The 21,790-nt window shown below is 43.2% G+C and overlaps 1 protein-coding gene across 4 annotated transcripts in view; it reads left to right on the forward strand.

Moving 5' to 3' along the window:
- The window catches only part of ltbp1 (latent transforming growth factor beta binding protein 1), a 432,638-nt gene that overhangs the window by 50,531 nt on the left and 360,317 nt on the right, over positions 1-21,790 (forward strand). The gene's annotated exons all lie outside the window — the stretch shown is intronic.

Consider the following 21,790-nt stretch of genomic DNA (forward strand, 5'->3'; position numbering starts at 1 on the left):
TTACTGATGGTGCGTCGGTTTTTGGCTTCCTTCACAAACCTTTCAATGTGCAAGCTTATCCAGCAGATAACATCCGAGCTTGAAGTGACAGATATACCACATTATTTTCAGGCAATGACCTTATCAAATAAACCATAGACTGGAGGAGTTGACCGTATTGTGGTATTGTTTCTGGATGAGTGACCCAGAGACCCTGGGAGTCTGGGTTTGAATCACACTGTGGCAGATGGTGGAATTTGGATTCAATTGAAAATATTTGAAATTAAACATCTAATGATGCAATGGTTGTCTAAAAGAAAATTGCTTCATTAATGCTCTGTGGGGAAGGAACCTGCTGCCCTGATCTAGTCTGGCCTACGTGTGACTCCCAGCTCCACAGGAATATGGTGGATTCTTAACTGCCTTCTGAAATGGCATGCCAGCCTAGTCCATGGGCAGTTAGGAACAGAAAACAAATACTGGCCGAGCTCACGATGCCAACATCCCATGAATAAATAAAAAGAGCTGTCTGTCTCTCCTTTACCTTCAGTGGTGTCTCCTGTGATAAATCTTTGACCATCAGCATTTTGAGAGAACACCATGAAGCAGAAAATGAACTGGATTAGCCACATTAACACACTGGTAGTAAGAGCAAGGCAGGGTCTGTATACTCTTGAGTGGCTCAATTTTTGACCCTTAAAATCCTCTTTCCATTATGAAGATTGAATCAAGTGTTTGGTCAAAAACATGTCATTCACATGGGTGCCGTGGTACTTTCTGGCTGCTACATTGCTTCTAGATTACTTCAGTTGCACCTCACCTCTTTATAATCTCTCTCACCAAGAGATATATAAACAGTGCTTCTGTGGGAGAAATGCCACATTATTCTGGCTTGTACACATATCATTGTTACCTCGTCATTTCTGGTTCAAAATGGCTGACACCATTGTTTGAGTACCATCACAAGGAATCGAACACAAGGTCTTGCACTGATTCCATGGGGAATGAAAGTTGGACAGTAATAAATGTCAGCATATTTCAAATCCCAAGAACAAATCCGAAACCTCTCATAAGCAAGATAAATCTGACATTGTGTCGAACTTTGCACAGATCATTGAAGGTGGTAGGGCAGGTGGAGAGAGTAGTTAATGAAGTATACAGTGACCTCGACTTTATTAATAGGGCATAGAGTATAAGAGCAAGGAGATGATGTTGTAAAAAGCGCAAAACCTGCTGATGCTGTAAATCAGGAACAAAAACAGAAGTAGCTGGGAAAGCTCAGCAGGTCTGGCAGCATCTGTGAAGAAAATTCAGAGTTAGCGTTCTGGGTCTGGTGACCCTGCCTCAGAACTGCTCAGATCTCAAGGCAGTTCTGAGGAAGGGTCACTGGACCCAAAAAGTGAAGTCTGTTTTTCCCTTCACAGATGCTGCATGACCTGCTGAGCTTTCCCAGCAACTTCTGAGATGGTGTTGTATTTGTATAAGAGCTCAGCTGGAATATTGTGTATAGCTGTAGGTGTTGCATTGTATGAAAGATGACTGCATTGAAGAGAATAAAGAAGCGATTTACAAGAATAGCTCCAGGAATAACAAACTTCAGCCATGAGGTTAGATTGAAGAAGCTGGGACTGTTCTTCTTGGAGAGAAGAAGCCTGAGAGGAGATCTGGGATCGATGCTTTCAAAATCATGAGTGGGCTGGGTAAAGTAGATAAAGAGAAGCTGTTCCTTCTTGGCAAAGAAAAAAAAATGAAAGGGCATTCGTTTAAAGTGATATGCCAATGAAGCAAGGGTGATATGAAGGAAACTTACTGACACAGCGAGTAGTTAGTATGGAATACACTGCCTGGAACTGTGGTGGAGGCTAGTTTAATTGAGGCAATGATTATTTAGACAGAAATAGTGTGCAGGATTTTGGGGAAGAGGCAGGAGATTGACACAAAAGTAGGAGAGGCAGTATAGACAGGATGGGCCAAATGGCCCCCTTCTGCACCATAACAGTCCTGTGATTCTGTATCTAACGCTGTGTATTCTACGACCAGTTACATTCCTTTGTCTGACATTTCATGCAATAACAAGTTGACTGTAGACTGTTGGTGCTCATATCATTAACCTGCAAATGATCGTCGTTTGAGTTTTAAAAATAAAATTGTTCTTGCAATTTGAGCATCATGGGTGAGGTAAGCATTTATTGCCCCACCTCAAATTACCTCGGGTAGGTGACATTGCCTTCTTCAATGACCACAGTCTGCACCATCCTGCTTTTCTGACACATTGTGATTGCAATGTTGTCTTCCTGGGCTTTTTGTTGTGGGTTTGGAGTCACATGCAGGCCAAACCAGGTACGGACAACAGAATTCCTTTTGCGAAGCATGTTAATAAAGCAGATGGAACTTTATGACAATTCTGTAGTTTCATAATGATTATGAGTGAGGTACCATCTCATCGACACTGAGATCCTGAATTGGGGCTATTAACCTGGGCTAATCAGGGAGCCCTGGCTGACGGACATAAACAGGGCAATCAGAAGGTCTCCTCAGTCTGGAGACTGGCTCTGAGCTGGTTGGTCAGAATCCATATATATAAATAAGAGATGACTTGGTGATGGGATACCAGCCTCGGTGTAATTATTTCATGAGGGCTTGAATCTTTTTATTCCAACTTGATTAATGAACTGAATTGAAAAGCCTCTAGTTGTTGTCATAGAATTGGAGCACTTCTGAGAATAAGCCCAAGTCTCAGGATTACTTGTCCAGAAACATCAGCATTTTTTGAATGATTGAATAAGGAACATAAATACAAGATGTCACACAGCATTGTGTGGATGGAATTAATTGCAAGAAAAATGATCTTATCTATCTTGCATAAGATCATAGTTCAGGCTGGTTGTTGCTAACTCACCTGAGGGCTGACAGCTCTAAACAATTCCTGAGCTTGGCTGAGCTGCCAAGATATTGTCCCAGAGAAAGGGAGAAACACAAAGGTGAACCAATCCATTTTTCACTGAGCATTTCAGCAGCATAGGCTATGGCGTTAGATTTTGCTTCCTACAGCAACATTAGAAAATTAGTTACAAACTGTTTGCTAGTATTCACTAAGCTCCATTTTAAAATACCCATTTCATCAAAATGGGATCACCCTCGTGACAGGACCATCTGAGAATTCAGCATTAACTCTTTTGGGGAAGGTCCAGCATGTGAAGTGCCAAATATAGCCAGCTATGGGCCTTCAGGGACGCTGGTGGTCAAAGTCTCGCCAACACTGGGAGCTTTGACCGTCAGAGAATGGTTTCTATTCATTGCAGGAGGAACGTTGACTGCAAGTCAGCGGTGCATCTAACAGAGGCCCAGGATCAGTGAGAGACTTAGGCCACAGGTATGTGAGGATGGGACAGGTTAGGGATTACAGAAAATCTCCATGGTAAGGGCAGGGAGGGTGGCTGTCAACGTCTCCCTAATGCAAGGTTCCACAATCAGACATGGGGTGCTCTGAAAAAAACGTTTTCAAGAAATGTTAACTCTGTTTCTCTCTCCACAGATGCAGCTGGAGCTTTTCCGGCACTTTCTGGTGTTGTTTCTGACTTTCAGCATTCAGAGTATTTTGCTTTCATTATTAATCTAATAAATTTGTACGAGCTGCTGAGGTTGTTCATATAAATGGAATAAGTTCACCAAGCCAATGCATGTTATAAGCTGTAAACTATTTTAATGGTAGCTTTCCAGAGTCCTGAGCTCTGTAACTAATTATTTATTTGGCAACATTCCAACAGAAAGTGGTGAAGTAAACAGCAACAGGCAGTTGAGTTGTTTTTCCTTGCTACAGTCCTATTTTTATGTGGTCATATGTGTGTCACCAGTCTGGGTTAGGAGACTTGGAAGGTTAAATCCTGGGCTCAAGTCTTTTGGAAGCACTAACTGTGGTCCGAAGCAGGAGGTGATACTGCTTCATTAGCACTCACTTCCAGAAATTCTAAGGGATGACGAATTTTAGAGAAAATATAATGAAATGCAACTGCAATTTCCTGAAACTCCTTGTCTGTTGATGATATTTTTCTAATTGAAGAGCAAAGCCTCTGAGGTATGATTAGTTTAGAACAGAATCATACAGTTCAGTAAGGTCTGTGTGGGTTTCATTTGGGTGCCCCAGTTTCCTCCCGCAGTCCAAAGATGTGCAGGTTAGTTAGATTGGCCATGGAAAATGCAGGGTTGGGGGGTGTAGGGGGAGGAGGTGAGTCTGGGTAGTCTGCACTTTTGAGGGTCAGTATGGACTCAGAAGGCCAAATGGCCTGTTTCCACACGATAGGAGTTCTATGATACTTGACCTGTATTACTTCCACAGCCTCACTTTTCTCCAGTCTCCATAACCTCCTCCCACCCCCAACCTTCCAAGATATCTGCTGTCAACTATCTCGGGCCTTTAAAGCATCTTGATTTTAATTGCTGCAGAGATAGTGGGAACTGCCGATGCTGGAGAGTCTGAGATAAAACGGTGTGAAGCTGGATGAACACAGCAGGCCAAGCAACATCGGAGGAGCAGGAAAGCTGACATTTCGGGTCGAGACCCTTCTTCAGAAATGATTTCTGAAGAAGAGTCTTGACCAGAAATGTCAAGCTTTCCTGCTCCACTGATGCTGCTTGGCCTGCTGTGTTCATCCAGCTTCACACCGTTTTATCTTTCATTTTAATTACTATGTTATTGGAGGCTGTGCCTTTGGTCACTGAGGCCCAATCCTCTGGAATTCCCACCCTCTACATCCACAGCCTCCCCTCTCTTAAAGTTGTCCCTAAAATCAACGTCTTTGATCAAGCATTACGCTATCTGACTGGATATTGTGCTATGAAATTTGCTGTTAAATTTTCCTTTTTATGCTTTAACTTTGGGACATGTTTACCTGTAGTTTGCTATATAATGCAATAGATGTTTCTGTTGAAGCAGCATTCGGGGCCACTGGTGTTGTGAAATATCAGCTAGACTTCCTGTTGTTCAATGGTTTTAGTTTGAGGAGCTTGTCCTACACTATTTGATAATGTATGGTTTAGAAGCAACAGGAGGTTGGCTGGCTCCTCAAACCTGCTGTGACATTTGAAAAGATCACAGTTGATCAGCTTGTGACGTTGCCTCTACTTTCTGCCTAACTCTTTTACACGCTTGACCCCCTTCTCAATTGAGCGCCTTTCTGACTCAACCTTGAAATTATCCAATGACCCAGCCTGTGTTCTTCTGTACAAAATAGAATTTGACAAGCTAATGTCACTCCGAGATGGAAAAAAAATCTTTGTCTCAGTCTTAGTACCTTATCTCTTGTATTCTTAAATAATGCCCCCTGTGTTAAGGATCAAACCTGACACCCCCACCCAAAATCAATTCATTAAGGAGGTAGCCTAGACCTTAACTTTTTCTTATTTTAAAGGCAAGCGTAGGCGATATGTTCTGGATGCAATTTGATTGGTCAACCAACCAGATTTGAAGCAAAACACACTTTATTCATACACTGTAGTTAAAAGAAAGAAGAAATTGGAATAACCTGGCAATGCCACATTTGAGTACTGTATGCAGTTCTGGTTGCACTACTATAGAAAGGATATTATTAAACCTGAAAGAGTGCAGAAAAGATGCCACCTGGAAATGGATGGTTTGAGTTATAATGAGAGGTTGGATAGGCTGGACTTCTTTTCCTGGGATATAGGAGACTGAGGAGTGACTTTATAGTGGTCTATAAAATCATGAAAGGTGTCGATAAGGTAGAGTCTATAATCAGAGGGAATAGATTTAAGGTGAGAGGGGAGAGATACAAAAGGGCCCAGAGGGGCACGTTTTTCACGCAGAGGCTGGTGAGTGTCTGGACAGGTACATGGATGGGATAAGTATGGAGGGATTGGGGCAAAATGCAGGCAAATGGGACTGGTTTAAATTGTGAAAACTAGGTGGCATGGGCAGGTTGGGCCAAAGGGTCTTTTTCTATGTTACAAATATCTATGACTCTAGAACTCCTAACTCTATTGGAAAACTTAACAGAATAATGTATTATTGAACTAATAAACAGTAACTGTTGCAATATAATCACATCCCATAAGCATAACCCTTGGCAAAGGCAAATTCAATAAAATGGATCATCTCACATACAATTGTAACAGCAGGAAGAGACCTCCAGCTTTTAACTGTAACAGAGAGAGGAACAACAGCTTTGATGACCAGCTTCAAGACCCCAGCAACTGGTACTAAACAATTAAAACTAAAGATTCTGGCTCTTGGGGGGTGCTTGGCCCCACCCATTCAAGCTGCTTCTATTGTTCCAACTTAAAAGAAAAACCCAAGGTCTCACAAGCTGTTCATTTTATTGGATTCAGAGAGACAATTTGATGTCTTAAAACCAGGACAAAATAAACCTCTTAAAGCCATGGTGTCATCATACCTGATTCTGGTCTGTCCTGTAGGGAGGGACATTCTCTCAGAATCCACCTTGTCAGGTTCCCTCAGGATATTTTAAGTGCAATCTCTACATTTCACTAACTCTCATTTTTGTAAACTCCAATGGATCCAGGACCAAACTTTCCTCATAAGATAATACGCCCATCCCAGGGATCAGTGGAGTGAATCTCCTCAGAGCTGCATCTCATTCAGTTGTCAAAGCTGTTTCTGAGGGGCTGTCATGGTTTGTAGAATTAAGTTACATTGTGAAGCAAGGAGGGAGGTACAAAAGGCAAAGTTGTCTTGCCGATCATTCGCAATGAATTTGGGATTTAAGAAGGGAAGAATATTGCGTGTGTGGTTCTGCACTAACCCACATTCAAATGAAGTTGATAAGTTAACTGTTTATCTGTATAGCTGTATCTGTAAATAAAGTGCCCCTGGTTCTTTAAGGAGGCCAGTTAATACAACCTGTATATATCAAATGTGCCAAATACAGCAAATCACTTCTTGACTTGAAGCACACTTGTATATTTATTGGCCTTTGGGGAATTTTGTCTGTAAGTGCTGAACAAATTGTGGAAAAATCAGTTACATGCTTGACAGGCATACAACCCTGCAATACCATTCCTTTTATGTCCATGTTTGATGAGAAGCAGTTTATTTTTCCCTAGTTATCCTCTGCAATTACGCATGACAGGATTTCAATAAACCTCCTAATTTGCTCAATGTGATAATTATTGCAATCGTCCTGTGGCATCAGTGCACATAATGAAGTAACGTCAGTGCAGTCATGGGGGCTGCTAGATGATTCAGTGTCTTTGGTGGTGTTAGAGCGTGCAGATCCTTCCTTATCCTTTACCCCTGCTCTCTATGATCTGCTCAGCTGTCATGGGTTTGCCACCAAGGAATGGTGAAAAATGTGGGAAACGAATTGAGTTCTGTTTAAAGCCGCTGCATGCGAAACAAATGAGATTGAATGTAACGCTGGTTTCTCTGCCAGTTGCAATTTACTCTCGTTCAACACCAATGGAGTGTAAAAATGTGGGCAAAGTATTAGACTGGCAATCTCTTGGGAAGCCTCCCTGTTGTGCTGGTTTAAAAGTGACCCCTAATAGAATCAAAATTACTGAAATGAATTGCCAGCAAGCAATATTGCCTGGGTGTTGTCAATGAAAGCTGTTCGTGCTGCATTGGACAGCCCTGGATTAATATCTAGACACAAGCAAGGCTGTTGGGTTGTAAGGCTAATCACAGATGAGATAATTGCATGGAACACAAAGGATTATTGTGTAGCTGGGAGGCAACCCCTTGACAGGGAATAATGTATGGCTGGTTGGAGATTCTGGAATTTCAAATCACTTATCTGTATGAGGGATGTTTCTAGTGTGATTTTTTCTGGTCAGATTAAAACTTAAAGCTTCACACTACAAGCCTACACAAGCTCAAAAAGTCAGAAATGTGGACATCACTTATGCTCAGGGATGTGCGATGCTCTAGTTATTTGATAAGACAATGCTTTGCTTGGTTATGTTTGAAGAGTGCAGTTTCAACAGTCTTCAATTGGCACCTCTGTCTTGCTTTAACAAGAGGTCTGTTTACACTTGCTCACAGATAACCACTGTTATTTTAATCTCAGAATAAAACCTGTTATTTTAAGAAAAGGACTAAATGTAAAAGTTAATGTTAGTAGGAGCATGTGGAAGTGAATTCCAGGATTTGTGGGTGGACGCATCAAAGCACACAATTAACATTTGTGAAATAACTAGAGGTTTGTTGAAGTTTAACTACCAGCAGCTTTCTTTCATAAAAGAAACGGAATGCAAATGTGAACGTTGACTCAATGCTGGCCGTGTTTACAATTCCGTCCTAGTTAGGATCGAACCTGTAGCGTGGTCCTCAAAAGGAAATTTAGCCCCTTGTGGTGAAATATAAGTACAATGAGAGAGTGACATTGCTGTCAGCTATGGACACAGAACGGGAATGGGGTGCAGTGTGGTATTTGGTATATGGAATGGATACGCTCCCATTGTTAAACGAACACAGCAGGAACTAAACTCAGGATGTCCCTTCCCACTATTAATTTTTAATACTTGACCACATAGGTACCAGCGATATACGTAGAAAGAGTTTCTGCTGAGGAAGTATGAACAGTCAGGGGATAAATTAACATGCAGAACCGAGAGCGGTAATAATCTCCAGATTGCTATTTGAGCCATGAGCACAGGGTCAACAAAATTAAAGAGGTAAACGTGTGGCTCAAAGATGGTGTGGGAGAAATGGATTTCAAATCCATGGGACCGTGGATGGAGGGAACTATTCCGATGGGATGGGCTCCACCTGAATCATGCTAGGACCAGAGTCCTGGTGAATCACATAACTAGGGCTGTGGATGGGGCTTTAAACTAAACAGGGGGTGGGGTTGGGAGGGGTGTGGTGGAATGCATGGGAAGCATGGAAAAAGTTACAGGTGGAAAGGGGCCCGGGGAAGTTAAGAATGTTTCCAAAACAAATAATGAGACCAAGACTGTGGAAAGGATCAGGAATCTAATATCAGGCACAGCAGGTAAAGGGATAACTGTGAGAGTGGGGGTAGTCAGTGCAGGACTGAGGCTGTTGTACTTAAATGTAGAGTACAAAATAAGGTCAATGAACTTCTGGTGCAGCTTGAAATCAGCAGGTACGATACTGTGGGTATCACAGAGATGTGGCTTCAAGGGGTTCAGGGCTGGGAACAAACTATCCAAGGATACGCATCCTTTGAAAGGACAGGCAGAAGGGGAAGGGTTGGACAGTTTGCCTTGTGAGTAAGAAATGACATTAAATCGATAACAAGAAGTGGTATAGGGTTGAAAGGCATAGAAATTGTGTGGGTAGAGTTGAGGAACTCAACGGGAACAAAAGAACCCTGATAGGAGTTGTGTATCGGCATCCTTACAGCAAATAGATGTTGGGGAGAAAATAAGTCTGGAGACAGGAAAGGCATGAAAGAAAGGCACTATTACAATAATCATGGGAGAGTTCAATATGTAAGTGGACTGGGAAAACCAGGTTGGTGTGGAATTGTAGAAAAGAAATTTGTGGAATGTTTACTGGATGGTTTTTTGGGAGCAGCCTGTGGTAGAGACCACTAGGGAACAGACAGTCCTGGATTTGGTGATGTGCAATGAGACAGAGTTGATTCGAGAGCTTAAGGTGAAGGAATCTCTCGGGGGCAGTGAGCATAATTTGATAGAATTCACCCTGCATTTTGAGAAGCAGAAGCTAGAATCACATTGTAAGGGAAATTGAGGGAGTCCAACAGTAAATTTCCAGAGTTGTTCCATAACCAAAAAAAAAACTCTGTAACAAGACTAACCTTTCCACCTAAGCACCTCTCTAACACTGTAAGATCATAAGATACAGGAGCAGAATTAGGCCATTCAGCCCACTGAATCTGCTTTGCCATTTGATCATGCTCTGTTACTCAACCCTATTTTCCTGCCATCTCCACATAATCTTTGACTCCCTCAGTAATCAAGAACCTATCTATCTTAATTTAATTTAAATACACTCCGTGACGTGAACTCACAGCCTTCAGTGAGCACAGCAGGTTACCACCCTCTGGCTGAGGAAGTTCCTCCTCATCTCAGTTCTAAAGACTTATTTCTTCACTTTGAGGCTGTTCCCTTGAGGTATTGTCTCTCCTACTAGTGGAAACATCTTCTCTGTGTTCACTCTATCTAAGCCTCTCAGTATTCTGTAAGTTTCAATCAGATCCTGTCATCCTTTTAAACTCCACTGAGCCCAGCCCAGAGCCCTCAGCCATTCCTCATATGACAAGCCCTTCAGCCCCAGGATCATTCTTGTAAACCTCTTCTGATTCCCTTTCCAAGGCCGCTCATCCTTCCCATGCTCCCTCTGTTCTCTTTCTTAACATAGAAACATAGAAGATAGGAGCAGGAGGAGGCCATTCACCCCTTTGATCCTGCTCAGCCATTTTTCATGATCATGGCTGATCGTCCAACTCAATAGCCTAATCCTGCTTTCTCCCCATAACCTTTGATCCCAGTCAACCCAAGTGCTATATCTAGCTGCCTCTTGAATACATTCAATGTTTTGGCATCAACTACTTCCTGTGGTAATTAATTCCACAGGCTCACCACTCTTAGGGTGAGGAAATATCTCCTCATCTCTGTCCTAAATCATCTACCCAGAATCCTCAGACTGTGACGCCTGTTTCTGGACATACCCACCATCGGGAACATGCTCCCTGTATCTACCCTGTCCAGTCTGGTAAGAATTTTGTAAGTCTCTATGAGATCCCCCCCTCATTTGTTCGAACTCCAGCAAAAACAATCCCAACCTGGTCAATCTCTCCTCATACATCAGACCCACCATCCCCAGAATTAGCCTGGTAATCCTTTGCTATACTCCTTTGAGAGCAAAAGCATCCTTCCTCTGAAAAGGAGAGCAAAACTGCAAACAGTATTCTAGATGTGACCTCACCAAGGCCCTGTGTAACTGCAACAACACATCCCTGCTCCTGTGCTCAAAACCTCCCACAATGAAGGCCAACACACCATTTTCCTTCTTTACCGCCTGCGGCACCTGCACGCTTACCTTCAGCGACTGGTGCACAGGGACACCCAGGTCCCGCTGCCCACGTGTAATCTGTCCAATTTGTACAGGTCCCATCTCCCCCACAACCCAATGCCCTAGGAATCTGAAACCCTCCCCCTGACACCATCTTTACAGCCACTTATTCATCTGGTATATCCTGTCTCGTCTGACTAGCATGTGGCACCGGTATTAATCCTGAGATCGCAGCCTTTGAGGTCTGATTTCTTAACTTTCGTCTTAGCTCCCTGTAATCTGCCTTTCGGACTTCATCCTTTTGTTTTTACCTATGTCATTTGTATGTACCACAACCGTTGGTAGTTCCCCCTCCCTCTTCAGAATGCCCTGTACCTGCTCTAAGACATCCTTGACCCTAGCACCAGGGAGGCAGCAAACCATCCTGGAGACTCACTCCTGCATATTGCCTTACAGTTGAGTCCCCTATGACTATTGCCCTGGCACAATTTCTATCCCTGCCCTCTGCAGCAGAACCCACCTTGGTCTAATGAGATTGTCTGCTGTTGCATTCCCCTGAGAGGTCGTTCCCCTCAACAGTATCCAAAACGGTATATCTGATTGCAGGGGAATGGCCAGACTTTGAGATCTCCTACCATGGTTTATCTCTTTACATTGTACCTTGGAGCATGCCTTATCTTGGTTAAATCAAATCCAGTTATCTGTGGTCCTTCTTTCCTGGCCTGTGTACGACCCTTACAGATTAGAAGCCAAAAACAGTGCTAGAAGAACTCTTCCTCTCTGCTGGGACTTAACCTCAGGCCAACTCCTGGCAAAACAGGAGGCACAACTGGAATGGGTATGCTGCATCCTTCAACATGAAACACAGCAGCTCTCCATCTCAATCGTTCAAACTGGACCTGAGGTCTACTTCCAACCAGTTTGGGCACCCACGGCCTCTGTAGGTTCTGTACATTTTCAAAGTATGCCTCATCTTGAGCTTGCTGTGAGAAGATGGTCTTCGCCCACTTGTATGAAAAAAAAATTTGCACCTGAATTTCTTCTCCCTTTTCTTAAAGATGTTAACTTTGGCAGGTTTACTGTTCCAAACGTATTGCCATGCGGTCCCTCATGCAAGCAGCTATCCTTTCTGTGTGTATCCAGGGAAAACAGAAACCATTTTGCTCCTCTGCTGTTGATTGGAACCTCAACCAGGAACCTGTGAAGTGAACACCTTCCTTTTATTTGTCGTAAATTTATGTTCTACTGGAAGTGACTGTCAGATAAATGTGGGCGGCTGTGGTATTTAACCCGATGACTGCTGTGAGTACTTTGTGGAATCTGCCACCTCTGCTAGTTTGGCTCAGGTAACTTGATCTTACCAGTTCAACATTATACCATACAGAAACAAAAGCAGAATTTGCTGGAAAAGTTTAGCAGGTCTGGCAGCATCTGTGAAGAGAAATCAGTGCTAATATTTTCAGATCCAGTGACCCTTCCTCAGAACCCATTATACTATGTCTGGGGTCTGTCTAATTATCTGTGGTAGAAGATAGACCACTGGTGAGTCTAAACAGAAGAGGAATTCCTTAGAGCAAACAACATGGTTGATTGCATAGTTTTGGTAAGTGCAGTGTACAATACAAATGTGGCAGAATTACTCAGGACTTTCTGGCATTGTGCAGAATACATCTGTTCCCTATGAAGGCTGGTACAGAACTCATTTCCTCCACCCACAGATTGTGCATGACATCAGCAGAATGGGTGAAGCTAGTGCCATTTCAGCATTAATTCCATCCTGACCATTACATGTTAGAACTGCAGCTCCAGTTAAATTGGACAGTGATATCGAGTTTTTATTGTCACCTCAATGGTACCAAACCCACACCAGTGTCAATATTTCATAAGTATTCAGCATCACCAGGAGGAAGGCAACAGCAGTCAACATGGAAAGGCCCGAACCCAATCAGCTTGAAATATAATAGGATGGCGGTTTGCTGCTGCATTGAATCAAGACTATTTTTTTAATCAAGATTTTGCTGCTATGAGATGTAAGAGCAGAAGTAGGCCGTTCAGCCCATTGAGTCTGTCCCACCATTCATTGAGATCATGGCACTTTCCTGCCTTTTCCTCATCGCCTTCGATGTCCCTACTGATTAAAAATTTTTTCTTATCTCGACCTTGAATATACTTAGTGATCCAGCCTGGATAGCCCTCTGCAGTAAAGAGTTCCACTGATTCACTGCCCTGTAACTACCTGCAACTTGACAAGTTTCATTTTCCAGGTGCAAGTTATAAGAGCACAAGAACGTAAGAGCAATGAGCAGGCGCAGGCCATCCGGCCCCTCGAGCCCGCTCCGCCATTTAATAAGATCATGGCTGACCGTTTTGAGACTCAACTCCACTTACCCGCCCGCTCACCATAACCCTTAATTCCTTTACTGTTCAAAAATTTATCTAGCCTTGCCTTAAAAACATTCGGTGAGGTAGCTTCAACTGCTTCACTGGGCAGGGAATTCCACAGATTCACAGCACTTTGGGTGAAGAAGTTCCTCCTGACCTCAGTCCTACATCTGCTTCTCTTTATTTGGAGGCGATGCCCTCTAGCCCTATTTCACCTGCTAGCGGAAACAACCTCCCTGCCTCCCCCTTATCTACTCCCTTCATATTCTTATATGTTTCTAGAAGATCTCCCCTCATTCTTCTGAATTCCAATGAATATAATCCCAATCTACTCAGTCTTTCCTCATAATCCAACCCTCTCAACTCTAGAATCAACCGAGTGAGTCTCCTCTGCACCCCATCCAGTGTTTGTATATCTCTTCTCAAGTAAGGAGACCAAAACTGTACACAGTACTCCAGGTGTGGCCTCACCAGGACCCTACACAGCTGCAGCACAGCCTCCCTGTTTTAAACTCCACCCGTCTAGCAATGGCAGACAAAATTCCATTTGCCTTTTTAATTCGCTGCTGCACCTGCAATCCTACTTTCAGTGATTCATGCACAAGGGCACCCAAGTCCCTCCGCGCAGCAGCGTGCTGCAATTTTTTTAACCATTTAAAACATAGTCCATTTTGCTGTTATTCCTACCAAAATGGATGACCTCACACTTATCAACGTTGTACTCCATCTGCCAATCTTTTGCCCACTCACTCAGACTATCTATATCACTCTGCAGACTTGCACTGCCTTCTGCACACTTTGCTCTACCACTCATCTTAGTGTCGTCTGCAAATTTTGCCAAACCACACTTAGGCCCCAACTCCAAATCATCCATGGAAATTGTAAACAATTGAGGTCCCAACACTGATCCCTTAGGCACACCACTAGCCACTGACCGCCAACCATCAAAACACCCAATTACCCCTACTCTTTGCTTTCTACCAGTCAATCAATCCTCTATCTGTGCCGATACATTACCTGGAATACCATGCAACTTTATCTTATGTAGCAGTCTTTGGTGTGGCACCTTGTCAAATGCCTTCTGGAAATCCAGATACACCACATCCACAGGTTCCCCATTGTCCACCATGCAAGTAATGTCCTCAAAGAATTCCACCAAATTAGTTAAACGTGACCTACCCTTCATGAACCCATGCTGGATGTTCCTAATGGGACAATTTATATCCAGATGTCTTGCTATTTCTTCCTTAATGATAGATTCAAGTATTTTCCCCACTACCAAAGTTAAGCCAACTGGCCTACAGTTACTTGCTTTTTGTCTACTTCCTTTTTTAAACAGTGGCGTCACATTGGCTGTTTTCCAAACTGCGGGAACCACCTGAGAGTCCAGTGAATTTTGGTAAACAATTACTAGTGTATTTGCTGTTACCCCATCACCTCTTTTAGTACCCTGGAGAATTTGGAGAAAGCACCTGTTCTCTCCAGGGTGTACAAATTAAACCATGAGGAAATATTGAAAGTCATATTACATCAGTATTGTCTAAGGTAATGGTGTGGAAAGAATTAGGCATTAACTGCATTAAGCTCCATCTGGTTTGATGATGCAATTCAGTGTTTGGGCAGCAAGGAATCAGTATAGTGCACAGCCCTGATGAAGACCCACATGGCCTCTTTAACAGAAACAGAAACTGCTGGTCAAGCTCAGCAGGTCTGGCAACAACTGTGGAGAGAAATCAGAGTCACTGTTTTCGGTCGAGTGACCCTTCATTAGAAGGGTCTTCTCTAATTCCTGGTAATCTGTAATTATGTCTAATCAGTCAATGTAACTTGTACCTTTTACTGTGATGGAATGCCACATCTTGAATAAAAGTGCCACTTCTCAGTAAGGCTCAATATTGATTCATCCTTCACCATTACTGAATAGATATGTCATTAGACTCAGCATTCAATGAAAAATATCTCATCCCTATTGATGTTTTAAGTCATTTGCTAATTAGATACCCCTTCTGTAAGTTTGATCTCTTACAGCTTCCTTTATAATGTTCCAGCTCTGATTTGAACAGTTTCCCACTTCCACCGTCTGCTGCTCTGCCTTTACTCCAAGTCCGTCATTTGGATCGAATCTTAGCTGTTTCATACTCTGCCCTTTAGTGTGTGTCCTACTGTCAGTGTGCAAGGAGGCTTCAAGATGCGAGCTGCTAATTTATATCAAAAATTAGATCTGTAGTAAAATCAAATAAATGTGGATGTTGGAAATCTGGAACAAAACCAGAAAATGCTGGAGAAACTCAGCAGGCCTGGTAGCACCTACATAAATACCAGTTCAGTTCTGGCAAAGTGCCACTGGACTCAACCTTAACTTTGCTTCTTGCTCTAAGATGCTGCTGGACCTGCTGAGTTTCTCCACAACTTTGTCTTTGTGTTTCAAAAATTGGCCCTAGGTTTGTGGATAAAATTCTCTAATTCAAACCAACACTGAGTAAGAGTTAGATTGGATCCAGAACGGAAAGATATAGACGCAGTTAATGTTTGTGCATCCATCCAGCACTGGCAGAATTCTGCCAAACCCAACCACCCAGGGAAATGGTGAATTATGCTATTGACCTGAAGGAGACCAGAAAATAACAAACACATTGGGCAAGAGCTGAGAATACATTGAGCCTGGAAAGTTTTCCAGTTATAAATTCTTGATGGGTTTGATTAAGAAAATGCACCTGCCTTGTTGCGTTTGCTAGGCTCGAAGAGATCCTGTGTGCTGAAAGGGATGAGCTGATGCATACATTTTTACACAGCGCATTACCGCAGCAGCCTGGGAATGCATCATTGTTTTATAATTTGTTGCAAACTCTTTAGAGGAGTAATATTTCTTGTTGCATGTGAAAATGACTATAATTTCCAGGATTATGGAGAAAATGGATGCATGACTTAACTGGACAGCTCTTTCAAGGAGCCAGGAGAAATCCAAGGTGAAATTACCTCCTTCCCTGCTGCAGGGTTTGAGAGATGGCTGTATCCCAGTGCTGTGGGTTTAAGTGTGGCTAGTTTTGTATTATTTAATCTCCAAATAAAGATTCTTAGATCCTCAGGCAATTACCCTTTGGGCTTGATTTCTATGCCGTCTTTAAAAATCTCAGTTGGATACTTATGACTGTGATTGATTATTCACACTGACTAATGTCCTATTCACCTTGCCGTTTGCATGTTTCTCATTTCTGGAACAATGCAGTCATCTGTATGTACCAGCCAGTGCTGATACAATGGCGCAAATGAACTCCCTTGTGTGCGTAACACTTCTACAATTCTGTGTGTGCTTGTGGGAATCTTTGCAAATGCATTCCTGGAAACCCACACTTTGTTGACAGGTGTTGAGAGATCTGCTCTGGGTAAATTGGCACTATCCTGGGTGATTTGCCCTTTGAACCAGGTCCAAGACCTGGCATCTTTTGTCATTCATACCTGTGCACTGAAACAAATAAAGCTATTGACTTGGGTTGTAGATTTCAATGTGTAAAGGTTTGGAGTGCAAGTTGAGTTCAACGAATTGCTTATGTAGCGTAGTGAGATCACCATAGTGTAGATTGAACTATAACTACGACTTTTTTTCTTGCAAGATGCTTTGTGATGTGAACCATTGTAAGGAAGCCAATCCCAAGCCACTTTTTGTGATTTTAAAGAGATTGGCATGGGATCAGTTTCCTCACAATGGTTCATGATTCACTTTGAGAAGGGGTGCATGGATAGGAAGGTTTCCGAGGGATATGGATCAAAGGCTGGCAAGCGGGGCCAGATTAATTTAGGATATTTGGTCGGCATGGCCCAGTTAGACTGAAGGGTCTATCTCCATACTGTACACTTGTGATTCTAAGTAACTCAACCTGGGATTGGAGAAGAGACTCCACTTTGAGTGTAACAGCTCAGATTTATTTCAAGATTCTCTGCACATTTTTCAAATGCTAGCACATGAAACCATTGATTTAAAGGGAAGGGAAGAACATTCTCCTTGTGATGATTTATGCTCACGATCCTTAACTACACCTTCTCCTACATCTTCAGCTGGCAAACGTACACACTTTAGGATAGGTTTATAAAGAGACCTGATCTTGGCTCATTGTGCCTAGTGTGACAATCTTTTGAATGAGCTATTAGTAAATTGCATGTGCCTGGTCTTTCTCATGGCCCTGTAAATGGCTTACCTCCCTAATGGACATCCAATTCCCTTTAAAAAGTGAGGATTCAATTGCCTATTGCTGCCCTTTCGGACAGCACATTCCAAACATATAACTCACTGTGTAAGCAACATTTCCTGACCTTGCCTCTGGTTCTATTGACAATAAACTTAATATTTTTTTTTACATTCAGAACAATGTGCTGTAACAGTTTCTAAATCTGCAACAGCAAAACTGGTTTTACTGTTCTTAGACTGGTGGAGCCAAAATAATTGCAGAATCACAATTTGTTGCTCTGAAAGTGAAGAGAGATGACCAGCCATTACCTACACAACTGATCAATTAGTTCAAAACGCTGCTCAACGTATTCGAGGTTTATGGCTATAGACTATGAATCTTTGATGTAATAGTCCTCTGCACCACCTAAAAGTCATGTATTTTACATTCAAATCTTCATGAACCCGTCACTTGTATACCTGAATATGTATTCAGCAAAATAGACTTCGGGAGGACAAAGGACAGTGTTTTATTTTGTTCAGTGTTATGTAACCTCACTAATCTGAGACAAAGTAGAGGATGACTGAGTAGATTCACTGTCAGTTACCACAGGAGACTGTGCTGTTCGAAGTGATAAGGGTGGAAGTTACACAATTAAGTTTTATTCTCTAACTGTCCACTACTCTGTGAAAACTGTTGGAGAAATCACCCCTAGCTTCAATTGGCAGATGGCTTCTGATTGCAATCATTAGTGGACACCACTTTTAAATGGACTGGGTAATTGGATTTTGTTCATTTTTCTGTTCGCTTGACATGGAAATTTAAAAAATAGGAATAGGACTAGGTCATTCGGCCCTTCAAGCCTGCTATGACATTCATGATGATCATGACAAATTATCCAACTCAGTTGCTTGTTCCTGCTTCCACTCCATATCCTTTGATCCCTTTAGCCGCCTGTGCTATATCTAACTCCCTCTTGAAATCATAGAATGTTTTGCCCTCGACTATTTTCTGTGGTTGCGAATTTGACAGGCTCATCACCTTTTGGTGAAGAAATTTATCCTTACCTCAGTCCTAAATGATTATCACTGAATCCTTAGACTGTGACCCCTGATTCTGGGCCCCCAAGCATCAGGAGCGTCAACACTACCTAGTCATGTTTGAATTTTATAGTTTTCTATAAGATCACTCATCATTCTTCCGAACTCCAGTGAATATAACCATTATGTAAGCTGGTTGATTCAACCTCTCCTCAAGTGTCAGGCCCTTCCATCTCAGGAATCAGTTTGGTAAACTTTGCCTCACTTTCTGTGCAGAAAGAACATTCTTAGAACATAGAACAGTACAGCACAGTACAGGCCCTTCGGCCCATGATGTTGTGCCGAACCTTTACCCTAAACCCAAGGTCTATCTAACCTCCACTTCTACCTTATACTATCATCCATATGCCTATCCAATGGCCACTTAAATGCCCCTAATGGATCTGACTCCACTACCCCCTCTGACAATGCATTCCATGCCCCGCTCTGAGTAAGCAGCCTACCTCTGAAGTTTCCCCTATATCTACCTCCACTCACTTTAAAACTATGCCCCCTCGTAATAGCTACCTCCACCCTAGGAAAAAGTCTTTGGCTGTCCACTCTATCTACAACTCTGATCATTTTGTACACCTCAATCAAGTCACCTCTCATCCTTCGTCGCTCTAAAAGCAAAAGCCTAGCTCTCTCTTCCTTTCCTCATAGGACCTTCCCTCCATTCCAGGGAACATCCTGATAAATCTCCTCTGCACCTTTTCCAATGCCTCCATATCATCCCTATAATGGGGTGACTAGAGCTGGAGACAATACACCAGATGTGGTCGAACCAGGCTTTTGTACAGCTGGAGCATAACTTCGCGGGTCTTGAACCCAATCCCTCTATTAATGAAAGCTAACACACCATACGCCTTTTTAACAACTCTGCAAACCTGGGTGGCATCTTTCAGGGAATTGTGGACGTGAACTCCAGGATCCCTCTGCTCCTCCATACTGCCAAGAATCTTTCTCTTACCCCTGTATTCTGCTTTCAAGTTTGTCCTTCCAAAATGAATCACCTCACACTTTTCAGGGTTAAACTCCATCTGCCACTTCTCAGCCCAGCTCTGCATCCTACCAATGTCCCTTTGTAATCTAAAGCAGCCCTACGCACTATCCACAACTCAAATTCGTATCGTCCGTGAACTTATTAATCCACCCTTCTACTCCTACATTCCAAATCATTTACAAAAATCAAAAATAGAAGAGGACCCAGAACAGATCCTTGTGGTCCACCACTCGTAACTGAGCACCATACTGAATTTTTCCGTCCACCGCCACCATTTGTCTTCTCAGGGTCAGCCAATTCTGAACCCAATCTGCCACATCTCCCCCTATCCCGTGCCTCCTCACTTTCTGCATGAGCCTACCATGGGGGACCTTATCCTTCCTCAGGTAAGCAGACCAAAACTACAAGCAGTATTCCAGTTGTGGTCTCCCAAGGCCCTGTATAATTGCAGCACAACATTTCTGCTCCTACATTCAAATCCTCTCACTATGAAGGTCAACTTACCATTTGCCTGCTTCACTGCCTGCTGCACCTGCATGCTGAGCTTCAGAGACAACACCCAGGTCTTGTGATGACATCCAGCTCTCTTAATTTCTAGCAATTTGAATAATAATCTCCTTTCCTGTTTTTGCTGCCAAAGTTCTGCAGGATAGACTTTACTTTCTGTTTGTTTCCTGTCTCACAGCTGCTTCCCTACAAACCACCACCACCACCATCATCTAGCTTTCAAATCATTGGCTGACATTGTGTGCGTCTTTCTGTGTTTTTCTAACATAAATTCATACAAATATATAGCCTGAGTTTTGCATCCCTTTTAGAATCTCTTAAAAGAAGCGAGATGGATCAGTGAGTCACTAGTGCTTTATTAATGGATTCTCGGTCCTCTCTTGTTGGGAAAGGAAGGTATCCTCATCCATCGAGCATTTAATCCGGCATCCTTGAGCAAGCCAACAGCCCCAGCACTGAGGCACTGACCATCCTTACCAATCTGCTAGCTAGTTACATTTGACTCCTCGAAGGTGATGCTGACCCAGTCAGACTCAAATTCCAAGCAATCAAGCCCTCCTTTGTTTTGAACTGTAAATAGTTGCGGTTGCCTGAAATTAGGCATTCTCGCAGCCGTCCTGACCAGTGCAAGGAAAATCTCAGGCACCATTTCAGCAATAAAGATTTACAAGTTGGAAGAAGGTAATGAGCATATGATTCAAACACATGCAAAATTGGAGGTAGTAGGAACTTATGATGCTGGAGTCTGAGATAACACAGTATGGAGCTGGAGGAACACAGCGGGCCAAGCAGCTTCAGAGAAGCAGGTATATGGTGGAGCGGATAGGTGGGAGAGAAGACGAATGGGTCATGGAGGCAGGGATGAGGGGGGAGCTGGTCTTAGGATGAGGTGCGGGGATGGGGGAGATTTTGAAGTTTGTTATGTCCACATTGAGACCATTGGGTTGTAGACTTCCAAGGTGGAATATGAGGTGCTGTTGACCAATCATTCTCTGTCATTTCCGCCACCTGCAATCTGACCCTGCTGACTCCCACAGCTTCTTAGACAACACCTCCCCTCACCCACCTTCCTGCAAGAATGCAATCCCCTACTCCCAATTCCTTTGCCTCCACCGCATCTGCTCCCAAGATGAGGCATTCCACTCCCGGACATTCCAGATGTCCTTGTTTTTCAAGGACCGCAATTTCCCCCCTCAGTGGTCTAAAACGCCCTCGACTGTATCTCTTGCGTTTCCTGCACCTCAGCCCTCACACCCCCTCCCCGCAATAACAACGAAGACAGAATCCCCCTTGTCCTCATGTATCACCCACTTAACTTCCGGATTCAATGCTTCATTCTCCACCACTTCTGCCACCTGCAATCTGATCCCACTAGAAGGATATATTTCCCTCCCCACTCTTATCTGCCTTCCGGAGGGATCACTTTCTCCGCAACTCCCTCCAGCCCCACCACCGCTGGCACCTTTCCCTGTAGCCGCAGGAAGTGCTACACCTGCCCCCACATCTCCCCCTCACCTCCATCTCAGGCCCCCCAAAAAATTCCACATTGAACAGATATTCACCTGCGCATATACTAAAGTGGTCTATTGTATCCGCTGTTCCTGATGTGGCCTCCTCTACATCGGGGAGACCAAGTGGAGACTCTGAGAGCACTTTATGAAGCATCTATGCTTGGTTCATGACAAACGACAACACC

Source organism: Stegostoma tigrinum, chromosome 9 (genome assembly GCF_030684315.1).
Source record: "Stegostoma tigrinum isolate sSteTig4 chromosome 9, sSteTig4.hap1, whole genome shotgun sequence".
NCBI classification, from domain to species: domain Eukaryota; kingdom Metazoa; phylum Chordata; class Chondrichthyes; order Orectolobiformes; family Stegostomatidae; genus Stegostoma; species Stegostoma tigrinum.